Consider the following 20,333-nt stretch of genomic DNA (forward strand, 5'->3'; position numbering starts at 1 on the left):
CCAATAATCCAACACATACTGTGGTTGATTCAGAGGGGTTGGGTTAAATGTGGAAGACACATTTTGGTTGAATGCATTCAGTTGTGCAACTGACTAGGTATCCCCTTTCCCTTTATGAGGAAGTACTTCTGAGACATAAACAATACTACAAGAGATTTGGAAGAGTTCAGAAAATTGTTACTATATATCATACCAGATTCTCAGGATAAGTAGGCTAATGTGAGTTGGGACTGTACTGTAACTGTAGATGACATATGAACCCAGGTTAGAGGATCCTTGTTTTCATTGAGGTGGTGTAGTATTCTAAACCATCCCAAGACATAAGGCATTGAGTAAACTTCCACATCTGAAGTAATTACTGTTCAGTGGAATGTCTCATGGCAGATACTTCAATACTTCAATGTGATTATAGCAAACCAATAGAATCCCTGGCCAATTTGTTTGCCGCTTGGTGAGGCTGTGAAGTTAACGACACTGGCAGAAAGTGTAACAGTGAGACTGTAATTTATCCCCCCCCCCCTCTCTCTGTTAGGTCCTACCTGGAGGTGTGCAGTAGCACGCATCGCTTGAGAAATCAGTTCTTGGCGGCCCTCCAAGCCTCTCATCAAACAAAGAATTAATGTACTGCCCTCTGGCCCTTTTTTCCCCCTCTATGCAAGCAGTATGAAAGTAATGTAGACAAGATAGATTACATGTCTCCTTATAATGTTAGTGTCTTGCCATCTGGTGTAAAACTATGGGGTGAAAAGTCCTGATAATAAAAAGCTAAACATCATCCCCCTATAGGAACACAAACTTGTCTGGTATAATGACACTTCGGACTGAATATTATTTTATAGCGATGACGAATTGCAGGTATCTCTTGTGGCTTTGTGTGACCTTTCAGGGTGGCTTGCCAACTGGCTCCACGCAAGCTATGTTTGACTGATGGCTACAACTGATCATGCACAATCCTCACTGACCGCCAGTCATCAGCATGTCCCAGAGCTGACAGTGTCCCTTCAGTGAGCATGGACTTACTATGAGCATGTCCATGCCCACTCAGCCTCTCTATCCAATGAGTCAGCCTATCCAGTGAGCATGTTCCACCCCCTTACCATCAGTTGCGGGTATTCATGGTTGCCAAGGGAAGACAAAATTGCCTCCGCCCCCTGAAAAAAAAATAAACATACAAAATGATTTATAGTTTGTCTCTCTGTATTTCAGAAATGTCTTGCAATGCACATCAGGCTGAAATGTATCTCACCGAAGAAAGTATCTGAGCGAATGAAACAGCGCCCCTCTGTCTCAGTATGTGTAGCGTCTCTATCTGAAGCTGTTTGGTCAGAAAGACTTTGACATTGTTAACGCCCGTAGCAAGAAAGCCATCGAGCATTTGGCCTCCCTTGATTGTTTGGGATGAAATAATAGCTAAACTGAATGAGCCCAGCTGTGAAACATCAAGGGAAGCCAGTGTCAACAGAAGCCAGTTTGGATTTGGCTTTCAGACCAATCACATCACAAGCCAAACGTTATTATTGACAGAAAAAAACTTTGTGTTGTGTTGTTGTCCTCCGGTGGCTAGCTAGCTAGCTAAAATCATCACATTCCTAAATTAGCCATGGATGGAGATAGGGATTTGGACTGGTTTTACTTAATTCTCCATACTGGCCAATGATTATAACAGTGGTTCTGATCCAACCATAGTTCATACATTGTGCCCCTGGGCTGAGAGGATGGAAGTTCAGCATGTAACTAGACGTAGTATGCTAATGTGAACTACCTGGCCTGGTGTATCATTGCCCATGAAAGAAAGTTAGGCCAGCGAGCAAATATTTTAGCCAGGTAGCTTAGGACAACAAAAACTAAAAACGTGTACTATATGACAGTGTCATGGACTATTTAGGCAACATGAAAGAGGAGGATAGCATTGGCGTTTCTCTACAAGTAGGTTGAGTCAACATGTTGTTTTCACACATACACACACACACACACACACACACACACACACACACACACACACACACACACACACACACACACACACACACACACACACACACACACAAATCAAATCAAATCAAATGTTATTTGTCACATACACATGGTTAGCAGATGTTAATGCGAGTGTAGCGAAATGCAGTAATAGCCAACGAGTAATCTAACTAACAATTCCAAAACTACTACCTTATACACACAAGTGTAAAGAGATAAAGAATATGTACATAAAGATATATGAATGAGTGATGGAGTGGCATAGGCAAGATGCAGTAGATGGTATCGAGTACAGTATATACATATGAGATGAGTATGTAAACAAAGTGGCATAGTTCAAAGTGGCTAGTGATACATGTATTACATAAAGATGCAGTAGATGATATAGAATACAGTATATACGTAGACATATGAGATGAATAATGTAGGGTATATAAACATTATATTAGGTAGCATTGTTTAAAGTGGCTAGTGATACATTTTACATCAATTCCCATTATTAAAGTGGCTGGAGTTGAGTCGGTGTGTTGGCAGCAGCCACTCAATGTTAGTGGTGGCTGTTAACAGTCTGATGGCCTTGAGATAGAAGCTGTTTTTCAATCTCTCGGTCCCAGCTTTGATGCACCTGTACTGACCTCGCCTTCTGGATGATAGCGGGGTGAACAGGCAGTGGCTCGGGTGGTTGTTGTCCTTGATGATCTTTATGGCCTTCCTGTGACATCGGGTGGTGTAGGTGTCCTGGAGGGCAGGTAGTTTGCCCCCGGTGATGCGTTGTGCAGACCTCACTACCCTCTGGAGAGCCTTACGGTTGTGGGCGGAGCAGTTGCCGTACCAGGCGGTGATACAGCTCGACAGGATGCTCTCGATTGTGCATCTGTAGAAGTTTGTGAGTGCTTTTGGTGACAAGCCGAATTTTTTCAGCCTCCTGAGTTTGAAGAGGCGCTGCTGCTCCTTCTTCACGATGCTGTCTGTGTGGGTGGACCAATTCAGTTTATCTGTGATGTGTACGCCGAGGAACTTAAAACTTACCACCCTCTCCACTACTGTTCCATCAATGTGGATAGGGGGGTGTTCCCTCTGCTGTTTCCTGAAGTCCACAATCATGTCCTTAGTTTTGTTGACGTTGAGTGTGAGGTTATTTTCCTGACACCACACTCCGAGGGCCCTCACCTCCTCCCTGTAGGCCATCTCGTCGTTGTTGGTAATCAAGTCTACCACTGTTGTGTCGTCCGCAAACTTGATGATTGAGTTGGAGGCGTGCATGGCCACACAGTCGTGGGTGAACAGGGAGTACAGGAGAGGGCTCAGAACGCACCCTTGTGGGGCCCCAGTGTTGAGGATCAGCGGGGTGGAGATATTGTTATCTATCCTCACCACCTGGGGGCGGCCCGTCATGAAGTCCAGTACCCAGTTGCACAAGGCGGGGTCGAGACACAGGGTCTCGAGCTTGATGACGAGTTTGGAGGGTACTATGGTGTTAAATGCTGAGCTTTAGTCGATGAACAGCATTCTCACATAGGTATTTTTCTTGTCCAGATGGGTTAGGGCAGTGTGCAGTGTGGTTGAGATTGCATCGTCTGTGGACCTATTTGGGCGGTAAGCAAATTGGAGTGGGTCTAGGGTGTCAGGTAGGGTGGAGGTGATATGGTCCTTGACTTGTCTCTCAAAGCACTTCATGATGACGGAAGTGAGTGCTACGGGGCGGTAGTCGTTTAGCTCAGTTACCTTAGCTTTCTTGGGAACAGGAACAATGGTGGCCCTCTTGAAGCATGTGGGAACAGCAGACTGGGATAGGGATTGATTGAATATGTCCGTAAACACACCAGTCAGCTGGTCTGCGCATGCTCTGAGGGCGCGGCTGGGGATGCCATCTGGGCCTGCAGCCTTGCGAGGGTTAACACGTTTAAATGTTTTACTCACCTCGGCTGCAGTGAAGGAGAGTCCGCATGTTTTTGTTGCGGGCCCTGTCAGTGGCACTGTATTGTCCTCAAAGCGGGCAAAAAAAGTTATTTAGTCTGCCTGGGAGCAAGACATCCTGGTCCGTGACTGGGCTGGTTTTCTTTTTGTAATCCGTGATTGACTGTAGACCCTGCCACATACCTCTTGTGTCTGAGCCGTTGAATTGTGATTCTACTTTGTCTCTATATTGACGCTTAGCTTGTTTGATTGCCTTGCGGAGGGAATAGCTACACTGTTTGTATTCGGTCATGTTTCCTGTCACCTTGCCCTGATTAAAAGCAGTGGTTCACGCTTTCAGTTTCACGCGAATGCTGCCATCAATCCACGGTTTCTGGTTTGGGAATGTTTTAATCGTTGCTATGGGAACGACATCTTCAACGCACGTTCTAATGAACTCGCTCAGTACCATGTACAGCCACATCATATTTAGCTTACGTTGATTGGACTCAATTGTTTTTAGTATCTCTTAGTTGTTACTGTATTAGACTAAGCACAGGCGGTTAGAGGATGTTGAAGTTGAAATGGTGCTGGAATATTGGCGGCAGCTCCTGTTGTAACGCTCAATGAGTGAATGGGTGTGGAGTCAGGCGCAGAGAGCAAAGGATTCGGGAAAAACACGCTTTAATGTCCAAAAATACACAGGAACAAAAATAGTATACCCAACACAGGAGTAACTATAAAACAAAATAGTACCCTGATGTGAAATACTACGACAGCGAGAAAACCCAACAAAAACACTAACACCTCTCAGACATACAGGAGAACAAGCCCGCACAAACAGAAGCGGGCTAAACTAACTTAAATAACCCCACCCTAACAACCAAACAATAAACAGGTGAAACCAAATAGACAAAGCCAAATGAACACGGAACAAAGAATCGGTGGCAGCTAGTAGACCGGTGACGACGACCGCCAAGCGCCCCCCGAACAAGAAGGGGAGCCACCTTCGGTAATATTCGTGACAGTACCCCCCCTGAGGTGTTGGCTTTAGGGATGATCAGTGAGATACACCTGCTGGAGCGCGTGCTACGGATGGGTGTTGCCATCGTGACCAGTGAACTGAGATAAGGCGGAGCTTTACCTAGCATGACCTTGTAGATGACCTGGAGCCAGTGGGTCTGGCGACGAATATGTAGCGAGGGCCAGCCGACTAGAGCATACAAGTCGCAGTGGTGGGTAGTATAAGGTGCTTTAGTGACAAAACGGATGGCACAGTGATAAACTGCATCCAGTTTGCTGAGTAGAGTGTTGGAAGCGATTTTGTAGATGACATCGCCGAAGTCGAGGATTGGTAGGATAGTCCGTTTTACTAGGGTAAGCTTGGCAGCGTGAGTGAAGGAGGCTTTGTTGCGGAATAGAAAGCGGACTCTTGATTTGATTTTCGATTGGAGATGTTTGATATGGGTCTGGAAGGAGAGTTTGCAGTCTAGCCAGGCACCTAGGTACTTATAGGTGTCCACATATTCAAGGTCGGAACCATCCAGTGTGGTGATGCAAGTCGGGCATGCGGGTGCAGGCAGCGATCGGTTGAAAAGCATGCATTTGGTTTTACTAGCGTTTAAGGGCAGTTGGAGGCCACGGAAGGAGTGTTGTATGGCATTGAAGCTCGTTTGGAGGTTAGATAGCACAGTGTCCAATGACGGGCCGAAAGTATATAGAATGGTTTCGTCTGCGTAGAGGTGGATCAGGGAATCGCCCGCAGCAAGACCAACATCATTGATATATACAGAGAAAAGAGTCGGCCCGAGAATTGAACCCTGTGGCACCCCCATAGAGACTGCCAGAGGACCGGACAGCATGCCCTCCGATTTGACACACTGAACTCCGTCTGCAAAGTAATTGGTGAACCAGGCAAGGCAGTCACCCGAAAAACCGAGGCTACTGAGTCTGCCGATAAGAATCTGGTGATTGACAGAGTCGAAAGCCTTGGCAAGGTCGATGAAGACGGCTGCACAGTACTGTCTTTTATCGATGGCGGTTATGATGTCATTTAGTACCTTGAGTGTGGCTGAGGTGCACCCGTGACCGGCTCGGAAACCAGATTGCATAGCGGAGAAGGTACGGTGGGATTCGAGATGGTCAGTGACCTGTTTGTTGACTTGGCTTTCGAAGACCTTAGATAGGCAGGGCAGAATGGATATAGGTCTGTAACAGTTTGGGTCCAGGGTGTCTCCCCCTTTGAAGAGGGGGATGACTGCAGCAGCTTTCCAATCCTTGGGGATCTCAGACGATATGAAAGAGAGGTTGAACAGGCTGGTAATAGGGGTTGCGACAATGGCGGCGGATAGTTTCAGAAATAGAGGGTCCAGATTGTCAAGCCCAGCTGATTTATACAGGTCCAGGTTTTGCAGCTCTTTCAGAACATCTGTTATCTGGATTTGGGTAAAGGAGAACCTGGAGAGGCTTGGGCGAGGAGCTGCGGGGGGGCCGGAGCTGCTGGCCGAGGTAGGAGTGGCCAGGCGGAAGGCATGGCCAGCCGTTGAGAAATGCATGTTGAAGTTTTCGATAATCATGGATTTGTCGGTGGTGACCGTGTTCCCTAGCCTCAGTGCAGTGGGCAGCTGGGAGGAGGTGCTCTTGTTCTCCATGGATGTGAAATACTAGGACAGCGAGAAAACCCAACAAAAACACTAACACCTCTCAGACATACAGGAGAACAAGCCCGCACAAACAGAAGCGGGCTAAACTAACTTAAATAACCCCACCCTAACAACCAAACAATAAACAGGTGAAACCAATTAGACAAAACCAAACGAACACGGAACAAAGGATCGGTGGCAGCTAGTAGACCGGCGCACCAGAACAAGAAGGGGAGCCACCTTCGGTAATATTCGTGACACCTGTTGTCTTTTCGACTTGCGGTAACTTTGCGTAATTCTAAGCCAATAGTTGTTGAGTAGCCCGAAAATGGAGGAAACATTACCTTGCTTGGCCATGCTGCAGGTCATGTAACTGTTACATGCAATATGTTTTGTGGACTTCACAGGACAGATGTTGCTCTCCGGTTTTGTAATGAAACAAGTTGAATTTACTCTGCCACTGTGTCTTCTTATTGTCTTGAGTTTCCAGCCTATATATCACTGTGTCAAGGCATATGAACTAACAGGTTATATAGCAAACAACGCAATTATCAAAACACACAGGTTGTAATATGGAATTTTCCCCTGGATTGGCTTCCCTGGTAATTTTACCCACCCACCGCTACTGCTTACCATGTCCCTCCAATGAGCCTTTTTAGTGAGCAGATGAAAGAGGTCCCTTATCACAACATGTCACCACCACCACCCCTCCCCTGAGTATGTAATACATTTGAACCTGTTGCCTGCTGTTAAACATATCTGGGGTCAATACCCATCTGAGAGTATTATGATTTCTACTATACATCTCACAGTTGCTCTTTAAGCTGTTGTTGGTGGGGGAGACAAACTGTTACAGACATATATGTATTCTAGCACACCTGAGACACAGTGCGCAGAGCTGCCACAATCCGCCCTGGCTGGATGCCCACTTTGGCATATAGCGCTGGCACTGGAGACACTATGCGCTTTACCGCATAACACCGTGCCTGACCAGTACCACGCTGCTTCCGGTAAGCACAGGGAGTTGGCTCAGGTCTATCGCCTGACGCCAATCTCCCCGTGTGCCCCCCCATTTTTTTGAGGCTGCCTCTCATGCCTGCCTTGCCTCATATCACCACCTCTCAGCTTTAGCTGCCTCCAGCTCCTTTTTCGGGCAGCGATATTTCCCAGCCTGTCTCCAGGATCCCTTTCTGTCCAATATCTCCTCCCATGTCCAGGAGTCCTGAACCCTCTGCATACCACGCTGCTTGGTCCATTAGTTCTGTAACGGGTGTCGTCGTCTGATGAGGAGGAATCGGACCAAAGTGCAGTGTGATAAGTGTTCATGACTTTTATTTAACTGAACACCGAAACAAAAATAACAAAGTGAATAACGAAACCGAAACAGTCCTGTCAGGTGCAGAAAACACTAAACAGAAAACAACTACCCACCAAGCATAGGTGTGGAAAACCTACCTAACGATAGACAGCTGTCCCTGATTGAGAACCATACCCGGCCAAAACAAAGAAATACAAAACATAGAAAAAGGAACATAGAATGCCCACTCAAATCACACCCTGACCAAACCAAAATAGACCAAACCAAAAGCTCTCTAAGGTTAGGGCGTGACAATTCTACCCTACCTTTCTAAGGTCTTTGAAAGCCAAGTTAACAGATTACTGACCATTTTGAATCCCACCAAACCTTCTCAGCCATGCAATCTGGTTTCAGAGCTGGTCATGGGTGCACCTCAGCCACGCTCAAGGTCCTAAATGATATCATAACCGCCATCGATAACAGACATTACTGTGCAGACATATTCATCGACCTGGCCAAGGCTTTCGACTCTATCAATCACAACATTCTTATTGGCAGACTCAACAGCCTTGGTTTCTCAAATGATTGCCTCACTTGGTTCACCAACGAGTTCAGTGTGTCAAATCGGAGGGCCTGTTGTCCTCACCTCTGGCAGTCTCTATGGGGGTGCCACAGGGTTAAATTCTCAGGCCGACTCTCTTCTCTGTATACATCAATGATGTTGCTGCTGATTATTCTCTGATCCATCTCTACGCAGACGACACGATTCTGTATACATCTGGCCCTTCTTTGGACACTGTGTTAAAAACTTGTTATGGCAAGGAGTCCCCTAAAGGGAACACCCCCTCCCATTCAGCTGAAAAGGTGGCGCGGGAAATTAAAAAAATATTATTTCGAAATATTTAACTTTCACACATTAACAAGTCCAATACAGCAAATGAAAGATAAAGATCTTGTTGATCTACCCATCATGTCCGATTTTAAAAATGTTTTACAGTGAAAACAGAACATATATTTATGTTACATCACCACCAAATTCAAAACACACACAGACATTTTTCACAGCCAAGGATAGTCACAAAAGCAGAAATATAGATAAAATGAATCACTAACCTTTGATTATCTCCATCAGATGACACTCATAGGATATCATGTTATACATGTATTGTGTGTTTTGTTCGATAATGTGCATATATATATATAAAAAAATCTCAGTTTACATTGGCGCGTTACGTGCAGTAATGTTTTGATTCCAAAACATCCAGTGATTTTGCAGAAATACTCACAATAAACATTGATAAAAGATACAAGTGTTATACACAGATTTAAAGATAAACGTATCCTCTATGCAACCGCTGTGTCAGATTTAAAAAAAACTTTACGAAAAAAGAATTATCTGAGAACGGCGCTCAGAACCCAAAGAAATAGCCGCCAATTTGGCGTCAACAGAAGCTACAAAAAATACTATAAATATTCACTTACCTTTGAATATCTTCATCTGAAGGCAGTTCCAGGAATCCCAGTCCGACAATAAATTACTGTTTTGTTCCATAAAGTTCCATAAAGCCCATCATTTAGCCACTTGTTGTTAGGTTGTTCTGCCCAGCATTCAACTCTCAAGAAGCATGAGCAATTCCTCCAGACAAAAACTCAAAAAGTTCCGTTACAGGTTGTAGAAACAAGTCAAATGATGTATGCAATCCATATTTAGGATGTTTTAAACATTAATCAGCTATAAGGTTCCAACCCGGAGAATTTCATTGTCTGAAGAAACGCATTGGAACAGAAGAACACTCTCTCGTGACCTCGCGCAATGAGACCGAGGCTTTCTGCCAGACCACCCACTCAAAGAGCTATTATGAGCCCCCCCTTTATAGTAGAATCATACAACCAGAATCTAAAGACGGTGACATCTTGTGGAAGCTGGACTTCAAATGGCACTGTTTTCAAAATCGAGGTCTCACTTCCTGTTTGGATTTGAGTTCTGTTATACTCACATACATAATTCAAACAGTTTTAGAAACTTCAGAGTGTTTTCTATCCACCAGTAATAATATGCATATATTCCCATATGGGAAAGAGTAGGAGGCAGTTTACTCTGGGCACGCCTTTCATCCAAAAGTGAAAATGCTGCCCCCTACCTCCAGATGAGCTTCGATGCCATACATCTCTCCTTTCGTGGCCTCCAACTGCTCTTAAATGCAAGTAAAACTAAATGCATACTCTTCAACCGTTCGCTGCCCACACCTGTCCACCCGTCCAGCATCACTACTCTGGACGGTTCTGACTTAGAATATGTGGACAACTACAAATAGGGGACAACTACAAATACTACAAACCTAGGTGTCTGGTTAGACTGTAAACTCTCCTTCTAGACTCACATTAAACATCTCCAATCCAAAATTAAATCTAGAATTGGCTTCCTATTTCGCAACAAAGCATCCTTCACTCATGCTTCCAAACATACCCTTATAAAACTGACCATCCTACCGATTCTCGACTTCGGCGATGTAATTTAGTAAATAGCCTCCAACACTCTACTCAACAAATTGGATGCAGTCTATCACAGTGCCATCCGTTTTGTCACCAAGGCCCCATATACTACCCACCACTGTGACCTGTACACTCTCGTTGGCTGGCCCTCGCTTCATACTCGTCGCCAAACCCACTGGCTCTAGATCATCTACAAGTCTCTGCTAGGTAAAGCCCCGCCATATCACGCGCTCCAGCAGGTATATCTCACTGGTCACCCCCAAAGCCGATTCTTCCTTTGGTCATCTCTCCTTCCAGTTCTCTGCTGCTAATGACTAGAACGAACTGCAGAAGTCTCTGAAGCTGGAGACTCTTACCTCCATCACTAGCTTTAAGCACCAGCTGTCAGAGCAGCTCACAGATCACTGCACCTGTACATAGCTCATCCATAAATAGCCCATCCAATCTACCTCATCCCCATACTGTATTCATTTATTTATCTTGCTCTTTTGAACCCCAGTGTCTCTACTTGCACATTCATCTTGTGCACACCCTACCATTCCAGTGGTTAATTGCTATATTGTAATTACTTCGCCACCATGGCCTATTTATTGCCTTACCTCTTATTAACTTAACCTACCTCATTTGCATATGCTGTATATAGATTTTTCTACTGTATTATTGATTGTATGTTTGTTTATTCCATGTGTAACTCTGTGTTGATGTATGTGTTGAACTGCTTTGTTTTATTTTGGCCAGGTCGCAAATGTAAATGAGAACTTGTTCTCAACTAGCGTACCTGTTTAAATAATGGTGAAATAAAAAAATAAAAAAATATTTGTGTCTCGGGTGGAATTACAGTTTGGAAACCTTTATACACACTGACCAAGGACACAATTTCAGGGAACTCCACTTAGCATAATGTGCTCATTTCCTATTCCATGTATATTGGTTCGATTACAGGCTCAAAATGGCCAGAAACAAAGAACTTTCTTCTGAAACTCTTCAGTCTATTCTTGTTCTGAGAAATGAAGACTATTACATGCAATAAATTGTCAAAAAACTGAAGATCTCGTACAACGCGGTGTACTACTCCCTTTACAGAAGAGCGCAAATGGTCTCTAACCAGAATAAAATAAAGATTGGGCGGCCCCGGTGCACAACTGAGCAAGAGGACAAGTACATTAGAGTGTCTCGTTTGAGAAACAGACGCCTCACAAGTCCTGAGGTTTGTTTTAATGGTATATTCCTCCGCTGTAGTGTATGTGGTAGTGAAAGGGTTTTCTGATGATCAATTAGCCTTTTAAAATTATAAACTTGGATTATCTAACACAACATGCCATTGGAACAAAGGAGTGATGGTTGCTGATAATGGGCCTCTGTACGCCTGTGTAGATATTCCATACAAGATCTGCTGTTTCCAGCTACAATAGTAATTTACAACATTAATAATGTCTATACTGTAATTGCTTTTCTTTCAAAAACAAGGACTAAGTGACCCAAAACTTTTGAATGGTAGTGTATATTATTTATTTTCATAATAAAATTTGTGAACTAGCACTTTATTACTCCTGTACAAGCTGAGAAAAATACTCCTCAGCTCCCCCAACCCAAAACATCTTCCCGCGGCCATGTGCTGAAGTGATAACACTTCTCATCATTTGACTTTAATGTCTCTGATTTGGAACAAACCACAGATCCCTTTATTTTACCCTGTTCTGACTTGCCATTCTAAATCATTTACAAAGAGCATGTGGATGTGTAATCAGACCTGGGTTAAAATAGTTTTCTGTTTTCTTCCTAATATTTTAGCTGCACTTGATTGAGCATGCCTGATGCAATGGTACCAATGGAATAATCCCAAATAATCCCCCCCATTTTGACACACCTGGCAGGCTCCATCAAACACTCTCTAACTATTTGAAAGGAAACACATACTATTTGAAGCCAGGCCTAATGTAACCGTGTAGTCCACAGCAGGGCTCACTAGCATAGGGATCTCCTCGCACTGTTTTGTTTTTTGAGAAGGGCCTCACTAAGAATGACACTTGAGAGACGTCTCGAAGCCAGCTGTGAGTAATGGGTACAGCAGAGATGTTCAATCTGCTGCTCTTGCTAATTGCCTGTAGGGCTTCCTAGTTTCTTCTCGACGCTGCCATGGAGAGACCGCTGCATTTATCTTGATTTTGATAAAGCATATAATTACCTTCTTGCCTTACGTCTGCGTTATCTGTGTAGGACTACTCATACTGCTACAAGATAATGGATTTCAAATGGATTTTGATGTAATTCAATTGATGTTGCCAATTTAACTTAATACACTGGTGTGTTTTGGCATATCGTTTTGTTTGAGAGAATTAGTCTATGGATTCATAGTGGTATGTTCCTTTTTAAACATTTGACCCAGAACACTGTATTAGTTCTGGTCTAGGCAGTTAGTTCCTCTGCAGGTAGAGAGAGATTTCAGAGAAACGCATGCTTAATTCTGCACAGGCAGACCTCTGTCTCCATCCCATTACAAAATCCTCTTTCGCTACGCACTCTGAGAGTCTCTCGTCCCTGCCAGCGCCTGCTGTGAGGGGTGTGAGCTAAACCAACAACTGTCTGCATGATGAAAGGGTGAGCAGTGGGGGTCTCAAAATGAACCCTGGGTCAACCAACTGCCAAGATGACTATATCCCCGCTTCCCCTTTCACTACCACATACATTACAGTACAGTTGAGTACAGTAAAATGCCTTTCACTACCACATACACTACAGAACAGTAATATATATTTCACTACCACATACATTACAGTACAGTTGAGTACAGTAAAATGCCTTTCACTACCACATGCACTACAGTACAGTACAGTAATATACCTTTCACTACCACATACACTACAGAACAGCAATATATATTTCACTACCACATACATTACAGTACAGTTGAGTACAGTAAAATGCCTTTCACTACCACATGCACTACAGTACAGTACAGTAATATACCTTTCACTACCACATAGAGAGTACAGTAATATACCTTTCGGTACCACATACACTACATTACAGTAATATACCTTTCACTACAACATACAGTACAGTAGAGGAATAAAAATGTCACTACCACATACACTACAGTACAGTAATATACCTTTCAATAACGCATACACTACAGTAATATACCTTTATTACCACATACGCTGCAGTACAGTAATATACCTTTCACTACCACATACAGTACAATAGAGGAATATGCATTTCACAACCACATGCACTACTGTACAGTACAGAAATATACCTTTCATTAACACATATACTACAGTAGAGCACAGTAATATACCTTCCTTTACCATATACACTACAGTACAATAATATACATTTGTGCTACCACCTACACTACAGTAATATACAGTGCCTTTGGAAAGTATTCAGACGCCTTCATTTTTGTTTTGTTACATTACAGCTTTTTTCAAAAATTTATGAAATTGTTTTTTTCAGTCATCAATTTACACATAATGCCCCATAATGACAAAGCAAAAGCAGGTTTTCAGAGATGTTTGCTAATTTATAAAATATGAAAATACATAAAAATTGTCACATTTAGATTACTATTCAGACCCTTTACTCAGTACTTTGTTGAAGTGGCTTTGGCAGCGAATAGAGCCTCGAGTCCTCTTGGGTATGATGCTACAAGCGTGCCACACCTGTATTTGGGAAGTTTCTCCCATTCTTCTCTGCAGATCCTCTCAAATTCTGTCAGGTTGGATTAGGAGTGTTGCTGCACAGCTATTTTCACATCTCTCCAGAGGTGTTCGATCGGTTTCAAGTACCGGGCTCTGGCTGGGCCACTCAAGGATATTCAGAGACTTGTCCCGAAGCCACTCCTGTGTTGTCTTGGCTGTGTGCTTAGGGTTGTTGTCCTGTTGGAAGTTGAGCCATTGCCTCAGTTTGAGGCCCTGAGCGCTCTAAAGCGGGTTTTCATCAAGGATCCTTCTGTACTTTGCTCCGTTCATCTTTGCCTCGATCCTGACTACTCTCCCAGCTTCTGCTGCTGAAAAACATCATCACAGCACGATGCTGCCACCACCATGCTTACCCATAGGGATGGTGCCAGGTTTCCTCCTGACGTGACGCTTGGCATTCAGAGAATCTTGTTTATCATGGTCTGAGAGTCTTTTAGGTGCCTTTTGGCAAACTCCAAGCGGGCTGTCATATGCCTTTTATTGAGGAGTGGCATCCGTCTAGCCACGCTACCATAAAAACCTGATTGGTGAAGTGCTGCAGAGAGGGTTATCCTTCTGGAAGGTTCTCCCATCTCCACAGAGGAACTCTAGAGCTCTGTCAGAGTGACCATCGGGTTCTTGGTCACCTCCCTGACCAAGGCCCTTCTCCCCCGATTGCTCAGTTTGGCCGGGCGGTCAGCTCTATGAAGAGTGGTTCCAAACTTCTTCCATTTAAAAATGGAGGGCACTGTGTTCTTGGGGCCCTTCAATGTTGCAGACATTTTTTGGTACCCTTTACAGATCTGTGTCTCAAAACAATTCTGACTCAGAGCTCTATGGACAATTCCTTCACTCGTGGCTTGGTTTTTTCTGTGACATGCACTGTCAACTGTGGGACCTTTTATAGACAGTTTGTGTACCTTTCCAAATGATGTCCAATCAATTGAATTTACCAAAGGTGGACTCCAATCATGTTGTAGAAACAGCTCAAGGATGGTCAATGGAAAAAGGATGCACCTGAGACTCATAGAAAAGGGTCTGAATACTTATGTAAATATACATTTGTATTTTTCTTTCTTAAAACCTGTTTTCGCTGGGTCATTATGGGGTATTGTCACGATCGTTGTTGGAAGCATACTCGGACCAAAGCTCAGAGTGATCTGTGTTCCACATATTTATTGAAGTGAAACTTAGCAAATCAATAAACTAACAACGAAACGTGACTACGTGGTGCACATGCACAAAACACAAAATAATATCCCACAAACACAGGTGGGAAAAACAGCTACTTAAATATGATCCCCAATTAGAGACAACGATTACCAGCTGCCTCTAATTGGGAACTAAACCAAAACACCAACATAGAAATTATATACTAGAATACCCCCTCGTCACGCCCTGACCTGCTACGCCATAGAGAAACAAGGGCTGTCTATGGTCAGGGTGTGACAGGTATTGTGTGTAGATTGCTGACAAGTTTTTAAAAATGTAATTCATTTTAGAAAAGGCTGAAATGTAACACAATTTGGAAAAAGTCAAGGGGTCTGAATACTTTCCGAAGGCACTGTACCTTTCACTACCACATACACTACAGTACAGTAATATACCTTTCACTACCACATACACTACAGTACAGTAATATACCTTTCACTACCACATACACTACAGTACAGTAATATACCTTTCACAACCACATACACTACTGTACAGTAATATACCTTTCACTACCACACACACAACAGGACAGTACAGTCATATTCACCTTACAATGACTCCCAACTGGGATATCCTTATTGGGATAGTGGTTAGGGCGTTCGTATTTGGGACAGGTGATCCAAGTTTGTGGCCTGCAGGAGACCTCATGCTCCTCCCTCAGTTTATTACACTGGTGTCAAAAGTGGGGTAGTGCTTGTTGGTCGTTGAGACCACGTGTTTGTAGGTATTTGCTGTACTTATGTAGGCAGGCCTATTATTCACTTAGTGAGAGTTGTATTTACCAAGGTTCCACTCCAGGCATGTTTAAACTCCTATTCATAAAACTCTATACTCCCATGAACCAGCAAGTTCTGTGCTCCTCCCTCCTCCAAGATGTAAGAGGTGTCCTTGACTCCTCTTTTAGTGTAAATCTTGTTTGTCTAGTTTTTGATTGACATTTTGAAAGAGGGTAGACGAATATGTACCCAAGCGTCTTCGCTGTCAGTTCCTCTGTGACACATTGCTGACCCAGAAACGCCACTGTCAACTGTGGAAATATGGGTGGGGTTTTTGGAGATGGAAGTGGTTTTGTCTCTTCAGCTCTGTAAGAGAGTAGCAAAAGCATTCTCACCCTTGTCAACATCCACCGTAAACTTCAGCTCCAAGCACCACTGTTGCAATATGAACACTCATTGTGACTGTAGGGATATATTTTAGACTGTTCTGCTGCCGTGGTGGAGAATCAGTTTTTTGACAGGTTTCCATTAAAAGCTGGATGACTTCCTGAAGATAAGACAGTGTTCCTGCAATGCTTCATTAGATAAATAAATTGTAAAAAAAATGGGAATCCTGTAAACGCAGAGGGCTGAAGTGTCTGTCAGAGATGTTAAAGTGTCTCAGTTTGCCCCCTCTCAGAGATGTTAAAGTGTCTCAGTTTGCCCCCTCTCAGAGATGTTAAAGAGTCTCAGTTTGCCCTCTCTCAGAGATGTTAAAGTGTCTCAGTTTGCCCCCTCTCAGAGATGTTAAAGTGTCTCAGTTTGCCCTCTCTCAGAGATGTTAAAGTGTCTCAGTTTGCCCCCTCTCAGAGATGTTAAAGTGTCTCAGTTTGCCCTCTCTCAGAGATGTTAAAGTGTCTCAGTTTGCCCTCTCTCAGAGATGTTAAAGTGTCTCAGTTTGCCCACTCTCAGAGATGTTGAAGTGTCTCAGTTTGCCCTCTCTCAGAGATGTTAAAGTGTCTCAGTTTGCCCCCTCTCAGAGATGTTAAAGTGTCTCAGTTTGCCATCTCTCAGAGATGTTAAAGTGTCTCAGTTTGCCCCCTCTCAGAGATGTTAAAGTGACTCAGTTTGCCCCCTCTCAGAGATGTTAAAGTGTCTCAGTTTGCCCTCTCTCAGAGATGTTAAAGTGACTCAGTTTGCCCCCTCTCAGAGATGTTAAAGTGTCTCAGTTTTCCCACTCTCAGAGATGTTAAACTGTCTCAGTTTGCCCTCTCTCAGTGATGTTAAAGTGTCTCAGTTTGCCCCCTCTCAGAGATGTTAAAGTGCCTCAGTTTGCCCCCTCTCAGAGATGTTAAAGTGTCTCAGTTTGCCCTCTCTCAGAGATGTTAGTGTCTCAGTTTGCCACCTCTCAGAGATGTTTGTGTCTCAGTTTGCCCCCTCTCAGAGATGTTAAAGTGTCTCAGTTTGCCCCCTCTCAGAGATGTTAAAGTGTCTCAGTTTGCCCCCTCTCAGAGATGTTAAAGTGTCTCAGTTTGCCCCCTCAGAGATGTTTGTGTCTCAGTTTGCCCCCTCTCTGAGATGTTAAAGTGTCTCAGTTTGCCCTCTCTCAGAGATGTTAGTGTCTCAGTTTGCCCCCTCTCAGAGATGTTAAAGTGTCTCAGTTTGCCCCCTCTCAGAGATGTTTGTGTCTCAGTTTTCCCCCTCTCTGAGATGTTAAAGTGTCTCAGTTTGCCCTCTCTCAGAGATGTTTGTGTCTCAGTTTGCCCCCTCTCAGAGATGTTAAAGTGTCTCAGTTTGCCCCCTCTCAGAGATGTTAAAGTGTCTCAGTTTGCCCCCTCTCAGAGATGTTAATTTGTCTCAGTTTGCCCCCTCAGAGATGTTAAAGTGTCTCAGTTTGCCCCCTCTCAGAGATGTTAAAGTGTCTCAGTTTGCCCCCTCAGAGATGTTAAAGTGTGTCAGTTTGCCCCCTCTCAGAGATGTTAAAGTGTCTCAGTTTGCCCCCTCTCAGAGATGTTAATTTGTCTCAGTTTGCCCCCTCAGAGATGTTAAAGTGTCTCAGTTTGCCCCCTCTCACAGACGTTTAAGTGTCTCAGTTTGGCCTCTCTCAGAGATGTTAAAGTGTCTCAGTTTGCTCCCTCTCAGAGATGTTAAAGTGTCTCAGTTTGCCCTCGATCAGATATGTTTAAGTGTCTCAGTTTGCCCCCTCAGAGATGTTAAAGTGTCTCAGTTTGCCCCCTCTCAGAGATGTTTAAGTGTCTCAGTTTGCCCTCGATCAGATATGTTTAAGTGTGTCAGTTTGCCCCCTCAGATGTTAAAGTGTCTCAGTTTTCCCCCTCAGAGATGTTAAAGTGTCTCAGTTTGCCCCCTCTCAGAGATGTTTTAGTGTCTCAGTTTGCCCCCTCTCAGAGATGTTTAAGTGTCTCAGTTTGCCCCCTCTCAGAGATGTTAAAGTGTCTCAGTTTGCCCCCTCTCAGAGATGTTTAAGTGTCTCAGTTTGCCCCCTCTCAGAGATGTTAAAGTGTTTCAGTTTGCCCCCTCTCAGAGATGTTAAAGTGTCTCAGTTTGCCCCTTCTCAGAGATGTTAAAGCTAGCTGGAATCCACTGGAGTTATTCCTACAGGTATATAGTGTGCTACTTTTGACCACGGCCCTGTCAGCCCTGTCACCTCTGTCGCCCCTGTCGCCACTGTCGGTCCTGGCCAAAAGTAGTGGACTATATATGGAATAGGGTGCCAGTTGAGACTAACTGTGGTGGTCAAATGAGACACATTGTTCTTGGGACTGGAAGTAAAGTGTTATTTTCCCCCTCTTGATGCCTGTAGCAGCTGTCTCAATGAAACACACAGTACAGTTGATTTGTTAAGCAGGAAACATTAGGGGGGGAAAGTGTGTTTGTACAGGTATATGATTATTGTATAAGTGTTGGCGTTGGGGGGAAGTACAGGGAAAGTCAAAACACTGAGCATGTGTCCAGCTGCTTCCTGGTAACATCCACCACTGACCATACCTGGGTTCAAATACTATTTGATATCATGTCAAAATACTTTAGCAGGGCTTGATTGACTTCCTGGCACAATGGAACCGCTAGAATAGTAGCAAAAGTGCACACCTTGCCCAACTGGCAGCCTCGGCAGGCTAGAGCAAACACTCAAAATATTCCAAATATTTGTTGTGTTTGAACCCTGGTCTTCCATTGACTGACTGTTCAAGAAGTGCTGTGGAGGTTCTATTTAGAGCTGTTAGTTTGTGGGGACAATGGGATTGGGTAATGAAATACTCTGTTGACAGAGGATGAGTCAGAGTGTGACCTTCTGTGAATACAAAGCTCACAGACATTGCGTTCTGTCTTGTCACACACACACACACACACACACACACACACACACACACACACACACACACACACACACACACACACACACACACACACACACACACACACACACACACACACACACACACACACACACACACACACACACACACACACTGTTTTTTTTGGTGTGAATGTCACTCAGAACTTTTCTCATCCCAAACGCTTAATCTCAGTAAAGGTTTGATTTGAGTATATTTCGGAGTAAAATGGAGGGAACCCGCTACTAGGGGAGAGCAGCTGAGTTAGGTCAGTGATTCCCAGATCATATTACACTCCACCACTCCAATACAGTAGTCATTTCCAGAGTGAGTTCGACCCAAAACAGCAGGAGACAAAGAAAACAGCCATGAATGACATTTCTCTGGCTGCTGTCACTCCATTGTCTGCAGTGCTTTGGCAAACATGGAAACACACCTAACAGGATGGCTTATTCCTCTATCATTGTGTTAAGTTTGGAAAATGTTACATTTTCTTCATTTCAAGCTGAGAGGAAATATGTTGAGAAACAGTACGTGTAGCTGTGGGCTTTGATGTGTGGTGTGATGAGGAATCCCATTGGAGCTAAGTACTTTGCCAAAGAATACACATTACTGATAACTGACTGGAGTTCCCCTGAGTTCCCTGAGCTGTTCAGAGGGGAGGATATGGCATTTTAGAATATATCAGCAGAAAGCCATTGATATTATTATCCTCGAAGCTGAATAACAGAGATTGCATTAACTTTGAAATATCACACAGTGATATTTTCCAACATGGCACTTTTGGCTGAACATATTCTGCTTTCATGGCAAGAGGACTAGATACAGTTGTACCATTCAGAACATTTGATAGCATAAATCACCAGTGAAGGTGAGTGACAGCTCCTCCTGCAAAGGCCTATAATTAATCAGAGCCTCTGACTATTTACCCAACCCCTGCTATGCTACTGACAGCATGATGGATTGTAGAAGTTGCTCAGGCTAACAGGGACGGTTTGTCAGTCTTAAAGCTCTGGCATGGTGCTGTTATTTGGAATGCATAGAACTGTCCTGGCAATACAGCAGAGGTAATTAATGATAATCAC

Source organism: Oncorhynchus keta, chromosome 25 (assembly GCF_023373465.1).
Source record: "Oncorhynchus keta strain PuntledgeMale-10-30-2019 chromosome 25, Oket_V2, whole genome shotgun sequence".
Classification (NCBI taxonomy): Eukaryota; Metazoa; Chordata; class Actinopteri; order Salmoniformes; family Salmonidae; genus Oncorhynchus; species Oncorhynchus keta.